We start from the raw sequence: 26,721 nt of genomic DNA on the forward strand, positions 1-26,721 counted from the left end.
TAACTTTCAATATCCATGCTTTAGCAAGTAAACATTTTCAAGTTATGATTTTGAAACTAGTTTTCTACCTTGAGATTTAGCCCAAACCTGTATTGTTTTAAGAATAAGATTTTCGACTCTTAAAGTGTGCAGTGCCTAAAAATACAGGTTAGTCTTAGAACAACATTAAGATACAGATGCAAGTAATTCAAAATACAGTGTGGTGGGCAGAAGACTTAGCATTTTGCTCTGACTGCACACAGGAGCTAAGAAACAAAGATCATAGTACAGTACATGTACGTGGTGCTGGAAATGAGAATAAGTGGCTAGATAGCAAGGAAGATTTCAGGGTTAGAATACAGTGGCACCTCAGGTTACAGATGCTTCAGGTTACAGACGCTTCAAGTTACAGACTCCGCTAACCCAGAAATAGTACCTCGGGTTAAGAACTTTGCTTCAGGATGAAAACAGAAACCATGTGGTGGCGGCGCAGCAGCAGCGGGAGGCCCCATTAGCTAAAGTGGTACCTCAGGTTTAGAACAGTTTCAGGTTAAGAATGGACCTCCAGAATGAATTAAGTTCTTAACCTAAGGTACCACTATACAGCAAACAGAACGTGAGTCAATAGTGTTTTACTCTCTAACACCATTTTATAATGTATTAAAAGGAGCATCATTTTCAAGACTTTGGAAGTGGTACCACTATTCTTCTCAGAACAGATGAGACTATTATTCTGAACAATATTTTCAATACTGGCATTGCAGAAGGAGACTAGTGAGTTTAAGGGCATGTTACAAGGCTGCTATGGTGGAAGGGACTAAAAGTTTTGTCATGAAATTTTACTCAATACTGATCCAGAGTAGATGTATAGGTAGCAGAGTAACAACTGAATCACATTGCAGGATTCCCAAAAATAGAGCAGAGGCCATTAATATTTCATCCAGCAGAGCTTTACTGCTACTGAAGGCAAATGAGCATAATGGTCACAAATCCAATACATTCAGGATTGGCGCTGTCCATAAGAAATCCAGTTGCAACAGACTTAACTTAGATTTACAATAACTTATAATAAGTCCAAACCTTAACACCCAAGATACTACATACAGAACACCAGACCAGAAGGAAAAGAGATAGAAAGAGAAAGTGAAACCCAGGCTTCTTCTGGCCTTACTTCTATTGTTAGCATGACCTTGACAGAAGAGATAACAGAACCAGTTTAAACTAGCTGTACTCAGCTTCTCTGAAGGAATAACCCAAACATCACGAACCTTCTGCTTGTTACTTTCACACACAGAAGCTTCCAGAACCCTCTTGAATTAATTAGGATAGGAAAGATCTCTGCACATCAGATTAATACTTTCCACACTAAGAAATGCAAACTGACATGTTTGGTGTGGAGAAATGAAAGATTAGGGGCGCACTGATCAGTGTGGGACTGATTTCAGAGTAGATATGTATAGGATTGTGCAGTGTGATTGGTGGACGAGAGAGGTTCAGTGGGTTAGGCATTAAAACCATATCCAGTTGATTACCCTGGTATCAACTAATAATAAAGTAAAGAAGTAAAGCAAGTAAAGAAGAACAATCAACTATAGGAATGTGTCTTTAGGTTAACTACACATGAAAAAAGTCTGGCTTATAAAAGTAGGTAACTAAATAGCCAAGAATGATTGTGGAATAATCTTCCAGGGTGACTTCCAATTAAAAGAAAAATGGCCATCATTGTAGAATTTTTTGAAATAAATTATTATTATTATTATTATTATTATTATTATTATTATTATTATTAATTATTAAAAGCAGAGGCAATGGACCTGGGCTAGAGGATCAGACTATTCTAGAATCTACTCCAGAAATTCATGTGCAACTCACATTCTCTAGCTCACAGTGCAAAGGAATGGTCCAGTGTCATCTAATGCCGGCATTTAGCTCATATATGAAATGACGGGTGCTGACAGAGAGAAAAATAGCCTAATGCACTTTTTAAAGAAATGATGCCCTTCAAATGCCAGATTATTCCTTCATCTGTTTTCTTCCCGTAAACACAGGGACTGCACTGGCAGCTGTTTTCTCCTTTAAGTCAATTCAACTTCACAACACAACCAAGACTTGCAAAACACCATTTTTTCCCCCTGCAGCTTATACCAAATGAACCTGAGAAACAATCAAGCCAGACATCTGGCAGACAGGCTGCAATAAAGAGCTGCGCCTGAGATATTAAAGATCTGGGGTAGGCAAGACCCTTTCTTGGGAGAACTCTGAAATGCATTTTTAAAGGAGGGCACCCTGTTAGTCATGAAATGAAGACACTGCTAAGAATCAATTTTTTATTCAACAGGTGTTTTTAATCACAACTTGGGTGGTGATTATATTCTGCCTTTGTTCCTTGCAGAGAAAGGGAAAATAGCTGCTTTTCTTCTGTCCCAAGTGGAAGTCTGTCTAGCCACCTTAACTGTTCAGGGTGAAATATGATCATACCTGCTGAGCCAGCTGCTGATAGTTATAGTGGGAGACGCTCCATTTTGAAATGCAGGCTTTGTCTTGTGCTTTTACAGAACTGCTTTGGCACCAGCGCCTCAGCGCTGAGGAATTTCCATGGGAATGGGTCCACCATTTGCACAAAGCATTAAAAAAAAACCGCTTTCTAAATGTTAGAAAGTGGGGGTGTTTACCAAAGCTACAAGAGCGGCACCACTTTCCCTCAAGCAAGAAAGAAAGTCAAGGTCTCCCCCTCCCCTTCCTTTTCTCAGCTTTCCATTTATGGACTTGCTGGTGTTTTGCATATCTGCAGATTCCAAATGCTTTCAACATTTGCCCACTTAAAGTGCAGATGAATTTAATTCTGTTGATTCGAAATGGTCAACAAGGGCACTGTTCCATTTGCAATCCAATGCCTCATTGCACCAGCGTGAGCGAAGAGGGAGGGAAGCGGAATTGTCAATGGGGATTGTACTTGCTCCGTTCTGATCATTGCTCTTAGCTATAACCTCTCCATGGCTTGTGAGGAGCTTACGAAACACTGTGCAGGAACAATGGAATATGCATTTTAAATTGTATGGTAATTGTCTGGTAATATCCTCTTTGGCTCTTTTCAATCATTGCTTCCTTCCAGCCTGCCACTGTTGTAAGAGTTTGTCTATTAAAATTCAAATTAGGTAACAAGGTGAAAATTGCCTCATGAATTCCCCCCCCCCGCCACCCCCCATTCAATACACAGTTTCCCCCTATATATGCCAACCTTTTCAAAACCAAGCATCTGTGCCTTACATTACAGGTAAATACCCTTATAATGGGCAGAATTTTCCCCTCCATATCTGCCTTCAAAATGTGTTCCCTTCAAAGTGCTCATTCATCAGAAAAATGTACAGAGTATCAACATCTTGGAGAATTCTTTCAATACAGTCAATTGATATAGATAGATAAATATAGATATAAATCTATAGATATATAAAAATAAACAATTTCATGCATATGGAAAAGGATGGCCTTCATATTGTTGGCCTTCAGGCCATGGTTGGGAACTTTATTTGCAGGCTTATGGGTGGGTAAACCACTCTCCCAATGGGAGTGTGCGCCTTCAGGTTAAAGTCAAACTGTAGGAGAGCTGCAGCGCCTGCTGTGGCTGTAGAAACCAATACAGGAGATATATGTTTTCTTGCAGGTGGAGTAGATGAAGGCATCTGCTTTTACTGCTACAGCATCACCCTGGCATTTCTTCCCTTTGCACTCCTCCCAGCAGACATTTGTCCTCTAGTCACTGCTGTGGATACATGACCTGACTTTCACCAGGCACTGTGATTGTCTGCAAGGGATTCCCACAAAAAGATAAAGGATCCCTGACAGTTAAATCCAGTCGCAAACGACTCTGCGGTTGTTGTGGTCATCTCGCTTTACAGGCTGAGGGAGCCGGCCTTTGCCCACAGACAGTTTTTCAAGGTCATGTGACCAGCATGACTAGAAGAGGAGGAGTTTGGATTTGATATCCCGCCTTTCACTCCCTTTAAGGAGTCTCAAAGCGGCTAACATTCTCCTTTCCCTTCCTCCCCCACAACAAACACTCTGTGAGGTGAGTGGGGCTGAGAGACTTCAGAGAAGTGTGACTAGCCCAAGGTCACCCAGCAGCCGCAGGTGGAGGAGCGGAGACGCGAACCTGGTTCCCCAGATTACGAGACTACCGCTCTTAATCACTATACCACACTAAGCAGCTTTTGGTGCAACGGAACACCAAAACCAGAGCAGCGCAAGGAAACGTTTACCTTCCTGCCGGAGTGGTACCTATTTATCTACTTAAACTTTTTTTAGAGTGCTTTCGAACTGCTAGGTTGGCAAGAGCTGGGACCGAGCAACGAGAGCTCACCCAACGGGAGCTCACCCAGTCACAGGGATTGGAACCGCCGACCTTCTGATTGGCAAGCCCAACAGCACCACCCGCGTCCATAGGGATTCCCATACAGAAGGCTTAATGTGGCTAGCCTTCATGTCACATTTGCAGACATTGTCAAACTCCATGCAGGCTTGGGCAAAACAGTTGGTGAGTCTCTGCAGAGCTTCTTTGAAGTGCTCTGTCAAAGCTGCATCATCTACAAACACCACTCAGATAAGAACATGCCTCCCTTTTGTTTTGGCATGGAGATGTACAGGTTGAACAGATCCATGTCACTTCTTGAAACTTCTTCAGTTGAGCTAAAGGCATAGAAGTGCAATAGGAAGATGAATGTGAGATATTATATTACTTGGCCTATCCTCCAATTTGCATGCCAAGACCCCATGACCCGCAGTTCCCTAGTGGGTAACAGACATACCAACACAAGTATTTAGGTTTATGGGTTCAACAAGGCCACAATTTTATTGGTCGCAGATGTGAGCGGTTTGGCTTAGGCATTGGCTGAAGCTAGACTATATCTTAACTCTTGCCTGTCTTCAGGGAGTCCATCTAAGGGTACCACATTAACAAGCAGTTGTCAGGTACACCACATATAGCTTTCTCACTCTCCCAGTCCTATGTGAATCATAGAATTGTAGAATTGGAAGGGACCCCGAGGGTGAGTAACTCCAACCTCCTACAATGCAGGACTCTCAACTAAAGCATCCATGAAAGAAGGGGTTGTGGTCTGGGCTTTATAAGGCTTGGTAACGTCTCTGTCACATCATGAATAAAGCACACCTCCTAGGACATCCTGTTACCTCTGCACACTGCTGCCTCTATCCCCCCTGTATGAGTTCATCTCCTGCAATGGGCAATGAAATCCAAGCTGAAGTTGTCATGGGATTTTCAGGAAACATGGGCACCCAGGAAGGCTGCAGAATGCAGACCACAAGTGGGATTATTTGTAGAATGTAAGGACACTCAGAAGCAGCACATGGGAGGCTTGGAAATTAGGGGAGTGCAGAAACAAAGCATGCATCTCACTCTTGACAATTTCACTGGCTTTTTTGCTCTACTTTGATCATTTCCAAAAGCAATTTATTTTCTCTTTAATTACTGATTTACTGGGTCAGGAGAAAAATGAGGGATTTTTCAGCACAATACTATATACCTACAATAGTCATCATTGTGTGGAATTTGAGTTTCAGCACAATATCAAGTATAATATATGATGCCAGAGAATTCCCAACTTATTTTATTAAAAAGAGCAATCCAGTGTTCCCAAGCACTGCATAGCAGCACTGGCTTTTCTCTCTTTCATACCTGGAATCCTGCTGCCAAATGTTTCCTGTGAAGGAATTGTGTGAAATAAGCATTAAGCTAGTGCATAGCTGTTGCAAGCTTAGCTATACATCACAATGCTGCGCACTAGCATTGTAGATGAGCAGAGAATGCTCCCCTATCTACCTACCTATCTATCTAGCTATCTGTTGCATAAAATACCCAATGTTTCCATGCCCCTACTGTGCATGGTAGGCAAATCAACTGCTGATAATTCAGTCCACCATAACTGGGGTTCATAAAGCAGAACAGAGCTGCTCTTCTCCCTGATGGGGGAAAAATCCACGATAGGAATTTCACTACCTATTATATAGGAACCTAACCAGCCCTGCCCACATTGGTTTTTCTACTCATCCTGAAATTGAGTTCCCAGGATATTGTGTTTGGGCTTTCAAGAAACTGGAAGCCTCTGTGGGTACCCATTTGTCAAACTCTTGATCTGCAAATAGCTGCTCAACACATATACAAAACAGTATAGCTAGGCATGGCTGGTGTAAAGGAAAGCGAGTTGCAGACACAGGCTACATTTCACCCAAAGCACACTATTTCACAGTACAATGGAAGAGCATGGCTGGCAAAGCAGCAGCTGGCACACTGGGATGGCTGTGCTGTGGGTAGCACAATGTTTCTGGAGAGAGGGTTCCTTCTTCAGAATAAATACTGACTGAACCTTGCTGAGAATTGGCTGCAGTTTATCTATATTTAATCAGCTAGGAGATTTGAAGCATGGGCCATCTTGTTTCCAAGTGTAAGGATAGCTCCTTTTTTCAGTGATTTAGCGGGGGGAGAGGTAATATCTGCTGCAGAGAGATTAGATGAGGGAGTATATTCCTTTTAACTATACCCACAACCCTTCAGAAGGAAAGCAGAAACCACTTCCATCTGGCAGGGTCCTCATCAATCTGTTTTAAACTTGGTTTATAATTATCTCTAAACAGATTTCTCAAATTAGGTATAATTTTAACTCCTGCTATCCTCAAATCGTAGTGAAATGTGAGGGACATGGGCACCACCTACTGTACAGCTTTCGGAGGCAGTGAAACTCGAGTTATCTCCAGCATAAATTAAGCACCTCAGAACCTTTTGAAATACGGGCTTAGTTAATTGTATCATTAAGAAAAGAGGAGCAGACGATGAATCACATCTCCACTGCAAGGCATTCAAAGAGGTTTAGCAAAATGTCACTGGCATTTGGGCTCCCAAAAGCCAAAGTGGCTTTGGTCGTTTAGGGGAGTTCCATACATTACACACAAAAATGCATTTGAGTCTCTCATTTATTCATCATATATGAATACTTGTAATGTGTGAGAGAATTTGAAGAAAAATCTGTATTTCCCTCAAGACTTTATTTATCTTAAAGCTGTTTTTTGTCTCATGTGTGAAAACCCCAAGGACTCAGAAAAACACTTTTCTGTCCCTTGAGTTCCAGTGGGAAAGCTTTAGGAATCTGCTTAACTACCTGTGGAAATCTGCACAACTTAAATTGCTTGACGGAATTATGCCTACAGTCCTTACAAATCTCACTTTAGACCACCATACAATTATTCAGAAGAACCACCAAGGACATCTTCACATGTTATTATGGCTGCCAGGATGTATTGTGACAATTGGGTGGGAAGACCCATGTTATTAGCTCTGTGCACGTGGTCCCCAAAGCCCAAGAGTAATTGTGTCAGGATGTTAAGAATCCACTGGGAAGCAGCACTGATGTAGCTATGTTACTATATATAGGGGAACCTAGTGTTCATGGAATGATCTTTATACATGCTTCAGAAATTATAATTCAATTTAGGTTGGAAGCCAAAATCATCGGACACCTAATGGATAGGTGTGCTTAATCCTGAGTAAACCTGGATTTAAAGGGCCAGATAATAACAGCTAAACTAACACCCTGGAAAATTACCTTACTTGTGATAGTTTAATTGCTTTCATGCAAATATTTTGAATGAAATTGGCTTCCCCACTACCACCAAATAAGTGGCCAATATTTACTAGCACTGCCAGTACAGAACTGCATTTTGCTAGCTAAGCTGGATTTGCAACTCATGCCCTGCTGCTGCCTTTTCCAATTATTATTCACCTTTCTACATTGATGGATTACCTTCCTAAACTTTACAGACTTTTTGCTTTAAGGATTGGTCTTATTAGTAGGCTGTGATTACTCTTTAAAAGCTATAGCACAGCTACATGCAGTAGGTAAGGAGGAGCTGTCACTTTTTATCTTGTCTAGGGTCCATGTAGAATCCAAGCATTGTGGTTTCTACCCTTAAGAAGGGTGATAGAAGGTCATTTCCTAATTATTGACCCGTATGGCTTACAATCACCTACTTTCCACCCCAGCAATCCACATACTTATCCTAACAAATTCCCATGGGTGGTGGTTGTAAGGTATATGTCATAAAGATTTCTTTGTACATACAGGAATACAGGAGCTAGAGTGTCACTCCTTTCTGCTTCACTCTGGCCACATTCGCACCATACATTTAAAGCACTATGATGCCACTTCACACATTTATGGTTTCCCCCAAGGAATTGTGGGAACCGTAGCTTGTTAAGAGTGCTGAAAGGTGCTAGGAGACCCCTATTCCCCTCCCAGAGTTACAATTTCCAGAGTTGTCTGCGAGGGGGGATTGGTTGCTAAACCTCTCTAGGAACTGTAGCTCTGAGAGGGGAATACAGGTCTTTTAACCATTTCAGCAGCCTAAACAAGCCATGGGTATTTCAAGGGGTATCACAGTGATTTAAATGCATGGTGTGAATATGGCATTGTGTTCACCTAGCTTCACCTTCACAGTAAAAAAAGCAGTAAACAAAACTGAAGTGTCCATAACTAACAGTTGGATAGATTACTATTGATCAGATTAGTGTGGTTTGTTTTTGTTTTTCCTTTGTGATACCCTCCTCCTGCTTCAAAACTGCAGTGGAATGGATAAGCGTGGCTCATTACAGAGCAACCCAGCACCACATTTCCTGAAAATATATTTAGGAAGACCAGTGAGCAACTTATGGCCAACCATTTAGTTTAGTGGCCATTGCTGCTTTCTATTCTCTCTCTCTCCACCCCCCTCAGAATCATCTTACAAAAATCGGAGAAAGCCCTTCAGTCCTCCAAGGCCACTTCTGCATTGGCAAAAAGAAAATAGGATGCAGATTTGCACATGTGCAAATGTTAACTTATTTGTAGAGGTGTACTTTTATAAATAATGGGATATGTCCAGCTGCATTCCCTTCAAATCACATCTATTGACATTACTGCAGCTAAGGTTAATAATTTCCATTAATTTCAAAAGACTTACTCTGAACTGGACTAACGAAAAACTCACTGACTATAATTTAAATAGAAGTATGATGTATGGGACGCGGGTGGCACTGTGGGTTAAACCACAGAGCCCAGGGCTTGCTGATCAGAAGGTCAGCAGTTCGAATCCCTGTGACGGGATGAGCTCCCATTGCTTGGTCCCTGCTCCTGCCAACCTAGCAGTTCAAAAACACATAAAAGTTCAAGTAGATAAATAGGTACCGCTCTGGCGGGAAGGTAAACAGCATCTCCATGCACTGCTGTGGTTTGACAGAAGCAGCTTAGTCATGCTGGCCACATGACCCGGAAGCTGTACGCCGGCTCCTTCAGCCAATAAAGTGAGATGAGCGCCGCAACCCAAGAGTCGTCCGTGACTGGACCTAATGGTCAGGGGTCCCTTTATCTTTTTATGATGTATCTAATGATAGTGTGGAAGACTGTGACCAAATGGGTCTGTGTACCTGATCAGTCTGCCATCCAGCAGCTAACTCCTGATGTTCAGCTCCAAGGCCCCTGTTCTCTGTTCTTTATCATAAAACCGGTCTTGGATCAGACAGCCCTTCTAAGAAAGGACCATAATGTAAGAGACACGGTTACTCTAACAGCAGCTCCTAGGTGCCAAAAAAGCCTGTGTTGATCACTCAGAGGCATAGTGGGTGCGGACCTTGCCCCAGGTACACAATCTGAGGGGGGCATGAATCAGGTGCCCCCTGCAGAGATCCCTATCACATCCTGCCGGTGGTGGGGGCTGGAGAGCACAGAGGGTGAAGATAACCCCCCCACATACACACACACACATACACCATGTCCCCGCCTGGCACATGAACATTTGTGCAGCAGGGGCTGGGGGGTGTGGAGAATGAAAATCACAGCTGAAGGACATATTCTAGGGGAAAGCACCCAAGAAGACTATTAAGCAGGCATGAGAGTTGGGTATAGTGTGAGTCCTGTGAGTCAAATTTAGCATATTTTCCTCAAACCAGTGTTGCCCTCACATTTTAAGATGGTCTGTTACATATTCCAATCCAGTCCTGATTCTCAGTGAGCATCCTCAGGGCTCTCTCCCCTACACATTACTTTACGTTCATCATTTTTCTACTCATGCTATTTTGTCATATTAACCGTAAAATTGTATAAGTGTCTACGCAGAAGTAAACTCCAGTGAGTGAATGGTACTCAATCCAAGGTGAGAGCATACAGAATTGCAGCCTCAGTCTCCTTTATCTACATTGTTACACCATATGACAAAAATAAATGAGAACCATCTACATACTTCAGAGGATGCTCCAAGAAACTACTGCGAACAATTGTAGGATGACAAGAAAAGGGGGGGGGATGATAAAATCTAGGCTGTCCTTGCTTTTACAGAAGGTCAGAAGGATGGATCAGAGAGAAAGAAAGCTGCAAAGAGGGAGTAATTGTTAACAGGAAGAATGATCTGTATTCATCCATGGTTCAGATTGTTCTATATTATTTAAGACATTTCCCTTACTCACACATATTAGTGCTTTAGGTTTCTACTGGCCTCTTCATTTGACATTCTTATTTCCACACACACACACACACACACACACACACACAGAGAGAGAGAGAGAGAGAGAGAGAGAGAGAGAGAGAGAATGAAAGGCACACATATTATGTATCAAGTTTCCAGTCTGCAACACATCAAGGAGAATTTTTAAAATAAAAAATAAAAAATAAAAATAATGGAAAAGGTCTGGAGAAAATGTATGCTCACATTGTTTTCATACTTACTGCTATATTTTATCTTCTTTCTATAATTGAGTTCCTGTGGTTTTATAGTTATATGATCACTGAGCAACATATAAAAAGAGTAATGCAAAAAAGAAGGAAATTTGTCATTTGCATCAAAAAATATTTTTAAAAGAGTTCTACCCTGTTCAAGTCATCTTTTAAACATATTTCATCTTTTGAAACATTTGAATTGGTGCTGACTGAATCTGTTTGAAAGTTAAAAAATAAATCTAGTTACATTTACAACAGTTACAACTTCTAACAGCACAGAAAGCTTAATATAACTTGCTTCCATTATCCTGGTAGACCTGGAATGATGAAAGCATAAGAGCCAAAGATGATGTGCAGAACATGTGTAAACAGTGCTCCAAATGTGGTCCTTCCTTCCTTTTTTCTTTTTCTATATTGAAAAATATAACTGGAATCTATGAATGGAAGAGGAATGAAAAAAGGTTTTCTTAACCCTTCCCCCTCTCGTCATTTCTTTGCTCAAAGAATCATACAAATATTTAAGCTGTATTTCTACCTACACCGTCCTATATCTTTCCCCCTGTTTGAAAAAGTGGATTTGAGTGGACAGATGGTGTGAGGGGAAAGGTTAAGCAGCCTCTTCCCCTTTCTTTTCTCCACTGAAAATGGAGGACTGTTTGCACATCTCCCATTTGCCATTTATTTTGGCTCTCAGCTTGGACAAAATGCATACAACTAAATTGTCCTGTCTTGAGTTTTCAAGACTACTGCTTGATGTTCACCCTATTTAAAGCAAATTATGAACATTAAAGGGCCTATGTTCCAAAAAGAACAGGACTCGTGGGCATTCAAGTGCTTCAAGAAAGACACAAGCTGTACAGGTGGCCTGCTCCAGAGCCAGACTACACATTACATTATCTATACTTCTAAGTGGAATAAATCATGCTAAACTTTCCACCTTTTTGGGGGGGGAAGGGGGAATCTACCATCACAAATGTGTTCCTGCTGTAGAATGGTGCCCATGTCTGTTTCCTGTTGAGGATCACTCCCCTTGGGTAGTCTTTGCTCCCAAAGCGCCTGTTACCCTCAGAGTTCTGAATGAACATAGGATCATAAGATACTTCCTTATGCGATTGGTCCATCTAGCCAGTACTGGAAAACTTGGCAAACTTAAAATACTATTGCAAAACATAAATTGTTGTCTGGGGTGGTTCAGATGAGAATGTGGTGTGCAGAACTTATATGTAGTTTGGGAGCAAGGATTGTACTCTGTCTGTCCAACCCAGCAGACAAGCACAAACTGGATTTTGCCAAGGACCTTCATTCAAAGTTCAATCTTGGTGGGTCTGAATATCCTGGTTGCGTCCCAGATTCTTTCTTTCTTTCTTTACATTTTCTCCATGATGGCGAACCTCCCCCCCCCCCAATTAATTCAAAATGGTGAACAGCCAGGCTAGAGAGAAACTGTTTATATCCGTTCTACTATTGCTCTTCCATTTTGGAGTATAGACACAATCAACAATGTTCTCTGTCTCCCTCATTGCACAATGAATACACACAGCAGCAATTCAGAATTTGCTATGTGCTAAAGTAGTCACACGACAAAAAAAAAAAATGTAAGAAACTGCATTCAGCATGTCAACTGCACACACATTATCATGAAAGGCTGGAGAAGAGGAGGTTAAGGGGTGATATGATAGCCATGTTCAAATATATAAAAGGATGTCACATAGAGGAGGGAGAAAGGTTGTTTTCTGCTGCTCCAGAGAAGCGGACACGGAGCAATGGATCCAAACTACAAGAAAGAAGATTCCACCTAAACATTAGGAAGAACTTCCTGACAGTAAGAGCTGTTCGACAGTGGAATTTGCTGCCAAGGAGTGTGGTGGAGTCTCCTTCTTTGGAGGTCTTTAAGCAGAGGCTTGACAACCATATGTCAGGAGTGCTCTGATGGTGTTTCCTGCTTGGCAGGGGGTTGGACTCGATGGCCCTTGTGGTCTCTTCCAACTCTATGATTCTATGATTCTATGAAATAAGAAACTAACACTGCAGTCCATACGTGTCAACCCACAAGTAACTCCATTGAGTTTAATGGGGATTACCCACAGGTAAGTAGATAGAAAAGCTGTGTTAAAAAGATAATACACTGCATACACTTTGGCATAATATCCTGCCACTATATACTATGTATCTGTAAAAGTACAGTATCAGGATAGCGGTCTTTTGCATGTATCTTGGCCTGGCTTGAGGCCCAGAAATTTTTGGAGAGTAAAATTAGTCATTTGGATGGAGGAAAGGCAAACTAAATAGTTCCAGTTTCTTTTTTCCCCATGAAGTGAGAACTTATTTCAAAGTATTTCAGATTTTCTTCATCCAGGTATGCAAAAAAAGAAAGAAAGAAACTTCAATCAAATCACAACATACTTTCTAGTTTCATTCTTATTGTAGATTTGGCAAATAGCCTCAACACATTGTTGTTTCACACTTTGATTCTGTGGAACTTGTAAAAAACATTTTTCAGCAAGCTTCAAGGCAGGTCATACTTTAATTTTGAAAGCAATCACGTATTTCCAATTAATGCACTGATGGGAGGTATAAACCAAAATATATGGAAGGCACCTGGTTGGTGAAGGATATCCTAGAGGAAAAAGTGGTTAGGAACATTGTTAACCATCAGCTTTCTCATTTCCTGGATGTTCTAATGCAGGTCTCAGCTCAAAAAACCATATCAACATAGATTTAAAATTTAAATGTACATTTTGAGCGAATATTCATTTAAAACTATATATGTGTTAAATGCATTTTAATGTATTTAAATGTATGTATTTATATATGTTTATATATGTATTTAAATAAGGGACACGGGTGGCGCTGTGGGTTAAACCACAGAGCCTAGGACTTGCTGATCAGAAGGTCGGTGGTTCGAATCCCCGCGATGGGGTGAGCTCCCGTTGCTCGGTCCCAGCTCCTGCCAACCTAGCATTTCGAAAGGACATCAAAAATGCAAGTAGATAAATAGGTACCGCTCCGGCGGGAAGGTGAACAGCATTTCTGTGTGCTGCTCTGGTTCGCCAGAAGCGGCTTAGTCATGCTGGCCACATGACCTGGAAGCTATACGGTGGTTCCCTCGGCCAATAAAGCGAGATGAGCGCCGCAACCCCAGAGTCGGCCACGACTCGACCTAATGGTCAGGGGTCCCTTTACCCTTTACCTTTTTATGTATTAAAATACAGATTTTCATGAAGATATAAAAAAAGAATAATTGCAGATTAATGTGGAAATGGGACAGAGCAGATTTATGAATGAACACATGCAAAGGTGACACAAACAGGAGACAGATGGATTCAACCACATACATGCAAACATTCTGTGTATGTACCAATCTGGGCCAGATGCCTGGAGAGACAGAATTAATTCCTGTAGACTGTTATGACACCTTCCCTGTTTAGCAACCCATGTCTCAATTATATATACCAGATTGACAACCACAATCAATTTTGATCTTATGTAGATCTTATTAGAAATTGACTTTTCATTTAAAAACAGAATCTGCATGCCCAAGGACTGGCCGATAAGGCAGCCAATATCCCTAAAGCTGGTGCAGAACAAGATATAGACATTAGTTAGCATTCCACTTAGGTGGCCAACTCTTCTTCCAACATAATATTTCTCACTGCCAGTGGCCACATTCTAGGCTCTCCTTGAAGAATCACCCAGTCTCAGGCCCATTTAATATAAGAAGAAAAGGAAAACAGCAGACTAGCACACAATTCTAAGCTAGCATATATGTTGGGGACGGGGGGAGCCCTAACTCTTATGGCTCCCCTCCACCAAAGTGAGCACAGCCTCCATGACTTGGTGTTCTCAGCTCTTGGTACTCATACTTGCCTCTCTCCCACATCGGTGTTTGCACCCTGGGAAAGACAAGATCATAATACTTCCACCCAGAAGCAGTTGCTGCTACTTCTGCTCTGTATTTAAAAGATTTCATCGCACAAAGGGGTCACAGGGTGGTTCACAATGTGTTTTAAAACCATTCTGCAACATAAAATACAATCTATAAACCAACCATAAATAAAACAGTAAATCACAGCAGCACAGAATAGGGACCTGCACTCTGGGACGACCCATTAAGTCCTGCCACACACAGAACAAATTGATTCTTACTTGATGGTGAAATCCTGCCATAGCAGTCCCCATCCTTTCCTTATCCTAAGCACATGAAACATGACTAGCTCTACCATTAGGTGAAGTTATTTATCTTTATTGTATTCTTACTCCCAGAGGCTGGTGTTTTTGAGAATTTCTACCACAGGCGCCAACATAGACTAGTTTGAAGTAAGGTGTTCCATGACCTGGATGTGTTTGTGCGATTGGGGGTTATTGCTTTATTTGTGTTTTAACCATTTATTTTGTGCTTCTATCCTGTATTTTTATTTTGCGAACCACCTTGATATCTTACAGACGCTTCAGGATACAGACTCCACTAACCCAGAAACAGTACCTCGGGTTAAGAACTTTACCTCAATATAAGAACAGAAAAAATGTGGTGGTGGGGCGGCGACAGCGGGAGGCCCCATTAGCTAAAGTGGTACCTCAGGTTAAGAACAGTTTTGGGTTAAGAACGGACCTCCAGAACGCATTAAGTTCTTAACCCGAGGTACCACTGTATATAAATTTATTAAATAAACAAATAATACCATCAGGCAGCAAAATGTTTTGTAGCATGTAATGAAAGTGCTGTTTTCTGCCTTCTTCACAGTGTCATTTATAAAACCAACCCAAATATTCTACAGTTCTCTGTTTAAAAAATATGCAAGAAGAGAACAAAACAATTATTTTCACCGTGGCCTTAACTGTAATGTTGACCTTGAGCTGATTTTATTGCATCCCTTTATGAGAGCATACATACATGTTCATGCAACAAGTATTGGACCTGATCAGCCTCAGGTGAAATACCCAGGTGCAAAAAAATAAAAAGCAGGACATCCCTTGAACTTTACAATCTTTCACCACAATTTCAGTTGTATAGTGAGCTTTATGGTATCTACAGAGGTTTAATAGCTTTCTTTACATTCAGGTATTGTATCAAAAGCATTATTTATGGCTCATAAAAGAAAGGGGGGGGACTGCATTCCTGTAGGATGACAAATCCTCTTTGCCCACGAGCTAAACAGAATAACAGCAATGCAAGCTTCCCTACATCACCCTGTTGACATGCCTCAGTTCTGCTTGAGGCGCTAGAAGGCTAGCCGACCTCTCTTCTCTGTCTGCCAATGGAAAGGTTTAATTGGATTGTAACCCCCTCGAGGTAGAGACCGAGCCTTCCTTCATTTTTCATGTATTCCTTATTATTTAACTGCCGACAGCGTTCTAAGCCAGAAAGAGCTGATGATGATATGCACTGGGGTCAGTGAAGGCAGCCACCTCACTTCACATGGACCAAAGTACCTCATTTCAGGGAGAAGGAGAGGAACATGGAAGACAGCAGTATAAAACCCCTCCATTCCAAGCACTGGGGGGCAGGGTCTTGAGAGGAGAACTCTGAGGGTGATAGCACAGGCAAGTGTACCAGGGTGGCCACTTAGGAAGAGGAAATGTATCACTGACAGATGCCACAGATTTGAATATGCACATTTACACATACAGATGCAAAATTTAAAAAATAAATCACAAATTGTCTGACCCCGCCAAATAATGGAATTCACTAATTCACTCCTCAGAGAGGCTCACCTAGTGCCTACATTATGGTCTTTTCAACATGATGTGATAATTGGTTTATTCTCCCAGGACTTTTAATATCAAAATGTTTCAGTACTTCTAAATCTGCAGAAATTGCTTGCTCCTTGCTGTTTTAAAGGATTTAAAAATAAAAATGAAAAATGAAAATTATACTGATTTTATTTTATTACTGTTTTGGGATAAAGTTATTTGCTGGTTTATTTGTATTGAGTTTGTCTGACATTGTCTACATTTGTATTGATTTTTGTAAAATGTACAGAGTACTTTGGCTAATGGGCAGTATAGAAATTAAATGAAATTAATGATTGAATCAATCAATAAAATAAAGTAGAAATACAATAATCTCAGTTATGGGGAAGTCTGGGGCCAGGCAACCTATATGCCTGCTCAATCTGCTGCCCAGGTGCTGGGCAACTTCATTCAGGGCCTGCCCTACCATTAGGCAAAATGAGGTGCCTGCCTCAAGTGACAGATGTTGGAGGGTGCAGCAGGAATACCCTCAATTTGCCCCTCTAAGCACCCCCCCCACCATTCACCTCTGTGGGAAAGCAGACCAGGATATGCAGTGCAGCCTATCTTGACCAACCCACCCTCAGCTAGCCTGCTTCATTTGGTGCAGAAAAGGATCCTATCCTGTCACCAGGGTTGAAGTAAGCTACAACTACCACTTCAGTTGGATTTTGTATGCAGAATGGGGACGAGCATGTTTGCCTCAAGCAAAATGTCTTGAGCCGATTCTGATTTCTTGCAACTTAGACCTAATTTGCAGCGGACAGCTCTTAAAACAGAGGGTTACATCAAACTGACAACTGTCTTCTGTAAAATAGGTCACCTTATAACAGAATGGAAGTCCGACCTAGGGAAAAAAGTTTACTGAAGAATCATGTCAAACACTTGTACAGGTCAGTCCGCAGGAAAGGGAATCTATGAAACTAAACAGGCCTTCCTATGAAGCAATATGAGTCAATCATTCAGTATGGGAGGCAGATTCCAGGCAGGGGTGCCATATTTCTGTTTCCAAGTCTTCATCTCCATATATTGTTAACGAAAATAGCTTTAGCCTTGAGGGATTCAAAAAAAGAAATGTTCTTTTGATTTTATTTGAGATACCAGCATAGGCACAATTCCTTTATATTTTGCCAACTCTTTCCTTAACGTTTTTTTCTTTGGTAAAACATTTCTTACAAAGTTAAGTTGCTCATGTCAGTCACCACCTTCAAATACCTCTCCTTTATATCCCAGTAAATACTCTGCAGCCATTCCTAACACAAAAGCAAAGAAGAATTGCTACAATGACTGGGTCTTTAATTTTGTGGTGTGATTAAAAGGATAGCTACCCTCCTGCTGCCCTACTCTTATACATCTGAAAGCATTACAACAACACTTCCTTTAATTAACTAGCCAAATAACTTCAGTGTAATTTTTTTGTGTGTGTGAACTTAACACCATTATCCAAACACCAAATTAGAAATAATACTATAATGCCAACATTATTATTCTAAGCATGTTAACAAGATGTGGCATTTGAAAACTGAAAATAGAGAAAGACTAATGATAAAATTTAGCTTTGCCCAAAGCATGTTTCTTATTTAGCTTTTGGAAAATCAATTTAACTCTCTTTTTTAAAAAAAAAAAAATGAGTGAAATTTTGCATTTTCTTGTTTCAGGTTACATTGGCCATAATTTAGCAAATGAATATGTGGACTGTAATTGTTTTAACTGGAATATTTTTGAACTTATAAGACAATTGGCTGTTCAAATCAATATTTCTGACATATGAACATTTCAAATCTATATAAGAACTAGTCCCAACATTCGACACTCCTGACGTTTCAACAGTCTTGGAGATAACAAGCTAACAGCTAGGATCAGAAGCAGCCTTGGGGTGGTATTCAACTAAATTTCACTCATAGTAGACCCATTGAAATAGATAAATATGGCTTCATCCCATTATTTTCCATAGGTCTACTATGAGTAAAACATACAGTAGTTGAATACCACCTTTGATTTGTAATGGCTAGGGTCACTAAGGAGATGTGTGCATATCCGCAACCAAATAGTTTTGTTCCCATCTACCTCCCAGCTTAGTCCTACAAAGGCATCATTGAAAGTAGCAAGCAGCCAACAACCAATGCCACCACCTGGTCTGGCTGTAAATAAGGCAGGCAGGTGGGGGCTGGCTGACAGCAAACTGAGGTTGGCAGGCAGTGGTTGAGTCCTTCTAATTGACCAGCCTCCAATTTAATCATGAACTGCAGGACAGAAGTGGTAGGAACGTAAGATAAGCATCCTTGGTCAGGACAATGGCCTATCTAGTCTAGCATCCTGTTCTCACAAGGGCCAACTAGGCACATTCCCCTCCTGTGGTTTCCAGAGACTAGTAATCAGAAACATTTCCGCCTCCCATCTAGCATGTTGCTGGAGACAGTGTTTACTTCACTATGCCCGTTCCTGACCAGTCTGATGGAATGCTCTGCCTGCTTAGAAAATAAAAGTGGGTATCATGGCCTCAGAGTAGTCACTGAACATTTGTGAAATGTTGCAGAAAAAGGCTCTGTCAATGAAAGACTTCTTTGTACCCCCTTTCCAATTGCTCCTTTAAGCTGAAACAAAGAAGGGTCTTCTTCTCACTTGCACCATAACATAAATGTTTTGCTGTAGCTTCCTTAAAATGAAAGGGGTCACACTGTGGGTCTAGTGTTTTGAAAAAGTGTGCAGGTGCTCGGGAAATTATCAGTGTGGCTGTACATATCCCACTCACATATCCTGCCTTGACAGCTGTTACGATCTGCCCATCGCTGGTTTAATTTATGAAAATGACAATAAAGAATATATTGGTGTCTGGCTTTTAATTTGCTTCACTCTTCCCTTTGACCCTTTGCATTTACAGTTTCCTAGTCATCTTGTTTGTTAGGGATAATGTTACAGCAATTCTCTTCTGCATATTGAAATGTCTATTTTTCATTTTTATGGGCTGCCTGCCATTAGATATTAGTGCCACTTAAATAACTTCCTAAAGAAGTGGTTTTACATTGGATAAGGGATGGGAAACACATAAAACATTAGACTTTTTTCCTGTTATAGAGGCAGAGTTGCTTATTAAATAGCCGCCTTATATAAATTATGGCCTGTTTCATTTAAAGTGTGCTGCTTGCTTTAATTTACACCGAGCACTGGAAAGTTTTCCCTCTTATACATTTGGCCATATTAGGGGACAAATATTGTTGGTAAGATGAAGGTGATATTGGTGAGGAGACTGGGAGCAAGATATAGGTAGCTAGGTATATCAACTGGAGAAAAGATGGAGACGTCAAAGAGAAAAGCTTGGAGGGCCCCCTGCTGCTTCGAATCATCATCATATTCCCCCCTCCCCATTATCTATTTTTCAAAACTCATACAGCATTCTTAACCTAGGTGAATCCCATACAAAAGTTCAGCTCGGCATGCCCATGCAGCAATCTAGATTGAGGCAAAAATCTCCTTTGTGACATGTACTCATCACACAACACTCACTAGCAAATCCTAATTTTATAGTGATTTCTGCTAAGATAGCAGTGGTAAGAAGGTTAGCTTATGAGTGGGCTTCTTCCTTTTTTAAGAGAAAATATTTGAAATTCAGAGCAGTGTCTTATGTTCATGAAAGTCCTCATAAGGAATTAATTTACTCTTTTAAAGCATTCCTGAGAGCAGAACAGGAAAGTTTTCAGATTCAATATAGGGTAGGGAGACTATGTCTATAGCAATGTTATAGTATAGAGGAATTTAGCATGAGCTTCTATTGGGGATGAATTCAATTCACATTTAACTGTGAATTGAACTAATTCATACTTTCTGAAACAGTATGTGAACCAAGAAATAGATATCCTTTGAAAAATCAAATTTCTCTGAATTTTGTAATGCTTTGGGTTCAGCCAAGTAGTGTGTGTGTGTGTGTGTGTGTGTGTGTGTGTGTGTGGTAAATATTCCTATAAATGCATATACTATTAAAACCAATACAAAAACATATATTTAAGGAAATTGTTTTGCAAAAATATGTATGTTAAGCAAAATTGCATAAGATGTGTAAATTAGAAGACATTTCCACTAGAATGTTGATGGATTTTCACAAGGTCATTTTATTTTATAAAAAAAGTGAACTGATGCAGAACAGAAGGAACGGAACGGAACAGAATGAATGAAAGAAAGAACAGAAGAATGAAAAACTGAGAGAAGCCAGAACTGGCAGATTTGGCCATCCCTACCTTCTGCTGCACCATTGGGGCTAATGGTTTTCTTTAAGTCTCTTGTTTGTTTTGTTGAATAATCAATAATAATAGTTACTGTTTGCAGGCACTGTGACTGAACTACCCAGCACCTAGTTCTGCATGTGCCACTGTCACGTCTCTTCATCCCTTGCGGTTTATGCAAGCAGTTTTGCATTTGCCACACAGTTTTCCTGGGAAAACACTCTCTACTGCTAAATTGGAACAAACAGCAGTCCATGGGAAAACCCAGTCGCTGTTTGGTCCAATTCAGCGGGTTTTATTGGGGGAAAGGGAGGTTTGGAGGAGTGATCAGTTTAACAGAATATAATGACAGAGGAATATGAAAAATACCTGCTTAAAGTAAGTGCCTGGAAAATACCAAACAAAAAACAAACTTGGAAATGCAGAAGATAAATGCTGTATTTTTTTTCAATAGATAATACAGGAACAGAATAAAAGTCTGCATTCACCCAAGGATACATGCTTTGCTTTGAGTTTTTCAAGCTCTGAGGCACACAATAACACCTACACTGTAACAATACTGTAAAGAGGCCATAAAGTGGAAATAAATTGCTTATAAATAAAGTCTTAACTTGCTTATGTTGTTCGGTCTACCTAAACAGCTCAGTGACAGAGAATCTTAGGGGAAACAGTAATTAGTAAACCTGAAGGGAGATGCAAATCCTGTTCGCTTTAATTGACTTGGGTATTAATGCAGGAGAGTGTTAAATCATGCCATTCCTTTGCTTTCTGTGAGGGAATAATCAAACAAATGCCTTGCATCATGGAGCACACACAGGCAATTACAAAGACTGTACAATTGCTATCATTTAACAATATCCTCTAATGGATAACACAGTCTTTCCCATTAAGAATATCCCAATCTCAAACCTTGCTGTGCCAGCTAACAAACTTATCAGGATACAGACTACTGCAATGGTATGGTGTCATGAAATACTAGACCATTCTGTCAGAATTTATAGAAGAATTGAGGAATGGTATTAGGAGTTACTTTCCACACTGAAAGATCTTGCCTTGGTTAGGCTGAGATCTGTATGCAAGAACACATGCAGGGTGTGTTCTGTACTGTAGGGTTACTGTACTTTCCCTGGAATTTTGTGAGAAGTAGAACAAAGCATTGGGAAGCATTGATAAATAATATTGAGGAGTTAACTGGTGGCAGCCAGCCATTATTCTGAGATTCCACCCTATGCCAACTGAAGATTTAAAGGGTCACTGCTGTAATAAATAATATCTCTATAATGGAGAGAGTGTTGGATTTGGAACAGGGAGATTTAGGTTCAAAAGCCCTGTTCAATCATAAAGACCACAAGGTGGCTTGGACATACCTGCCACATAGGATTGTGGTGAAGATACATTTTGTTGCCCCACCCAATGCCCCACCACCATCAAGTCCTTCTAGAAAGGATAGGCTAACTGTAAAAACAACAACAACAACAACAAAATAAGATTTGTGACATTGTATAGGTAATGATAAGGAAACGGATAAGTTTTATTTTTGCCCCATGGGTTGCTAGCCATATGGTAGCTAGCTGCCTTTGCCTCTTATCTTTGGAGCTGCCTCAGCAAAGTGCAAAAACTTTGCGAGAAAAAAAAAGTGGCTAGATTATATTCTGTGCATTTTGAGTTTAAAGACAAATTTATTTTCTGCTATGGGATAACCAACCTCATATAACCAACATGAAGGGGTTAAAACCATAGAGTAAATTGTCCTGCCAGGCTTCACTATGTCACTTCCCTTGCCTTGGGATGAAATAGGTAATCAAGCCTACTGTCCCCCACTCAGTCTACCAGAGAAACACAGTGAGTGAGGTGAAGAGGTTTGAACTAGTTGCTCCAGTTCAACCACAGAAGTATCACCAGCCACTCATTTATGCTCCAGTATCAATAATCGAGGAACTTTAACCACTTTGTAACTAAGCCAAGTTTCACTGCCTGTGCAACTTTTCAGAAGCACATGAACGTGACCCTTGAAAAGTTTGTAAGTAAACCAATTTTTAACTTGCCAGACATGGTCTTTTCCTATGCTGGAAGGGCATATTTAAAGGTCTATCAATCTATATTTGCTTTTTTTATTTTGTTGCATATTTCATGACTTTAAATCTTTTCTGGGGTTCTCTCACCAAATAGTACTTGCTCCAAACTTGGATCTGGGCAAACATGATTTGTTATCGCTGGTGTTTATTTTGATTTTGCTTCTGTTTGATGCATGCACTACATGTCTCCTAACTTTAGTCTTCTGTGAAACCACATGAAACACCACCAAATTACATTTTTCATGTGGGTCCTAAGGAATGTCTAAGACATCACTGATCTATTATTTGGAAATGCATCTTCTTAAATTGGAAGGCATGTTGTAAATTTTCTGTTTTTGACTGCCCTCAGTGGTATTCTCTAGGGGATTTTTCCCCTTTAGGAAATCATAAACTGTAATTTCGACCTTTACCATTAAATAAATATAAATAATTGAATTTTTCAGGTGGGTGAACTTGAAGACCAAGCAATTTCAAGATGCTTTGCATCTTCATTAGACTGCTAAGTGTGCTGGTTTCTCCATCTTAATTTCTTAGTCCTTACAATGTCACAGTGAGGCAACACTGGGAAGGAAGGGCTCATGGGCCAGTAAGGCTGTGGCGCGATATAGGGTATCCCTGATCTGGTGGCAGAATAGACTCGCTATTCAGGGGCACCAGCAATCTAGACACTCTATTACTCTTCAAGTCCTGACTGTGCCAGTTGGAGATTTCAGTTTGGAGAACTCACGGGGGCTGTTATAATCTCTGTCTCATGGTGATAATAAAGATGGACATCTAAAACACAGCATCCAAATAGTGGGAATCTTTATGTACCTTTTTGAGCAGGATGCAGAGTCCAGAACTGGTGGACCAGAGCTTTTTGAATGAGGGGTCTGAACATCCATATGAGATATTCCACAACTCCCCTAGAGGTCCTTGAATGGAGAAGCAGAAGATACAACTGGAGAATATAATAGATCTAATGAACTGTTTCTTTCCTCTGATAATCTTTACACCTTCACTTTACAGGACAGAATTCTAGGAGCCCTGCTCAGGAATTCAAGGGCTTAGCCTTTGTTGAAGCAACACTGAACCCAAATTGTCTTACATAAAACAAAACCAGCATTCCATAAAAAAAAAAAAATCACAGGGCTGTCAAACACACTGCAGGTATAGTACCTGACGGCCAAGCTGCATGTTACACGGGAGATCCATGACTGGCTACCTACCCCAATGTAATTACCGTATATTCTATTAAAAGGAGAAGCAGGGAGAATAGTATGTTAGGAGATCCAATCACGGTTCTCACAAGCAAGATCAAGTTGGGCCACAACAAAGTGAACTATCTTTCTGCCAACAAGTTCCTGGTTCCATCTGGTTCCTGGAAATCTTCAGCAAAAGCACACACATATCTTGAAGATAAAGTAGCTTCTCCTAGTGACAGACAGCTGAGATATGAAGAGCCATAGCTCATTGATAGAGCATCTGTTTTGCATGCAGAAGGGTTCAATCCTAAGCATATTTAGATAGGGTTGTATATGTCCTCTGGATGCAGATGAACCAATGGTCTGATTCAGAGTTTAAGTTTCCTACATTCCCATGAAAGCCAAAAAGGTGTGTGTGGCTGTTTATGCAACAGGCAAGTGTGGATTTCCCAGCCATCCTTGTGTAGCCTCAGGAGAGACTAAAGTGGTAGGAAGACGAAGCCTTGGGTAGTGAATGCCTTCTCTCCTTTTATCGGAAGCCTTGTGGCAGTCCATGTGGCCCCTGGTACACCTTCCTTTTCTTATATTAGAGAGAAGCAGCCACATGCAATGAGTTCACTCACTCACAAAATACATGCAACCTAGTGCATTGCTAACATAAAGTGAACTTTTTACCAGTAATATGGAAGTAGCAATTGAATCCAAAAGGATCTTTTTTAAAAAAAAATCAGAGGCCATCTTAAAGCAGTAAATCATTCTAGTGTAGGCCATCCAGGGCAATCATTAAAATCTCATCCGTCACTTCAAGCAGTTTTGGATATGAAAGTTGATGTCAGCCGTAAGCTCTGCATAGTCAATTTTTCTGCCCTAAAAAATAGAAATCCTGTTAATATGCTCTCTGTTGGCCCCAAGGTCTGGGCTGGCAGATCTTGGTTAAAACACATCACATAATTAGTCCTCTTTCATCAGCATAAAATAAAGATGTTTCCTTTTTTCACCCAGTTTTTGTGTTGGACTCCATTTCTTGTGTCCGAGGAGTAAGACTTGCATTATAATGCATCATGTTCTCGCTTTGCTAGACATTGTTCTGCTTGGCGTTTGAGCACTTGCCGGGCTGATGGCATGTCCTCTGGAAATAGATTCTGTACAGCCCTCATCCCACCCTGCAAAGTGGCTAGGGAAATTAAGAAAGCCCAGCACCAAAGCTGAAAAATACTATAGCAAACAAGCATGCAATGCTACTAGCGAGAAGTAGAATCTCTGAAAAGATAAGGTGTCTGATCATACTCCATAATCAGAACAATGCTATTGCCATACAACCATTTCAGCTTGCATTATAATGAATATATTTGTTTGATTCCGCTCTAGGTATTGCAAAATCATCAAAATAAATATCCAAATCATGCACTTACTGTTCCTGAACAACTGAGAATGAAACTTCAGCTCAGTGGTAGAATGTGTGTTCTGAATTTATAAGATCCCAAGATAATGTTCTGGCACATTTTTGCCCATTGGTTTAATCATTCTAGACTAGATGAGTTATTTGTCTCTGGGTAGGACATCATCTTCTATCCTGCTAAAGCGGGTACAATATGTATAGGGAAAAAAATTTATGTCTTGACAGTGAAGCAAAGTGAGAGAAATTGGTAAAGAACACAACCAGCTATGTCAGAATGCCACATCGTGCCAGGGAACACCAATTCAGTTCTTGCAGGATCAGGCCCTGAATTGACTAACATCACCAGATTGCCACAAAATGGAGTCAAAGAGTCTAGACCCAAAGCAAATGTGTGGCAGAATAAAAGTCTGTAATCTACATTCAAAACTGAGACGCTGTTTGGGTCAAATCAAGCCTGAAAGGAGGGGCTGGGGCAACCCAGTCAGATGGGTGGGATACACATTAATAATAATAATAATAATAATAATAATAATAATAATAATAATAACAATAATAATAAATTTAAAAAGTTGGGTATAGGGAGGGAAGGTTTGAATGTGCTTTTTTGACAAGTTGCTAAATTATTGGCTGCATCCAGATGTTACTGTGGCTCAAAGGAAAAGAACAGGTTCTGCACCTCTCCTTGGGCAATCAGCTTCACAGAACACTTTCAGGTTCAATCAAACCACAATTTGCTGCTACATCTGAACTGATAAACTGCAGTTTGGGCAAGTATCCCAAACTAGGACAACAAACCATGGCTGATCCAAGCTTTCAGCTCTAAGGTGCAGTCATTAGAAGTTTACTACTACTACCCAATGTTGCCATAGCTGACAGCTGTGACATGATTCAAATAAACCAGGGATTGTCTTCCAGCAAGGTTTCTGGAACAGATCAGTTTGATCTCCCTAATGCCCTGTGGATGTGGGTAGCAGACATGGGAAAGACTGTAGCTGAGCGGTCCTCAGGGTTACTCAATTAATTTATACTGCCAGCTACGAATGTAAGAAGGCAACACTTACCATCTTGCCTTGTAGTCATCTCATGCATCACTGTTTCCATTTCACTGCAGTTCAGCTTCCAACCAATATTACAATATTCTTATTCATTGGAATGATTCCCATTCCCATTTCTGTTTTCATTTGAATTCTCCAACAGTCCGACTCCCAAGTCGGATTCGGTTGTGAAGGGAGCCTGTGCAAACTGAAAGCTCAACTTTTTGTTGTTGCTGTTGGTATCCATCTGTTTCAGGAGGCAATGGAAGAGTGTACCTTTGGAGGTGAAGTAAAACCACTGGAGAGTTACAGCTATGGTTGTAGAGACTGTATAGGTCAACCCCTTAAGCAC

The sequence above is a fragment of the Podarcis melisellensis genome (assembly GCF_964234715.1).
Source record: "Podarcis melisellensis genome assembly, chromosome: 4".
NCBI lineage: Eukaryota > Metazoa > Chordata > Lepidosauria > Squamata > Lacertidae > Podarcis > Podarcis melisellensis.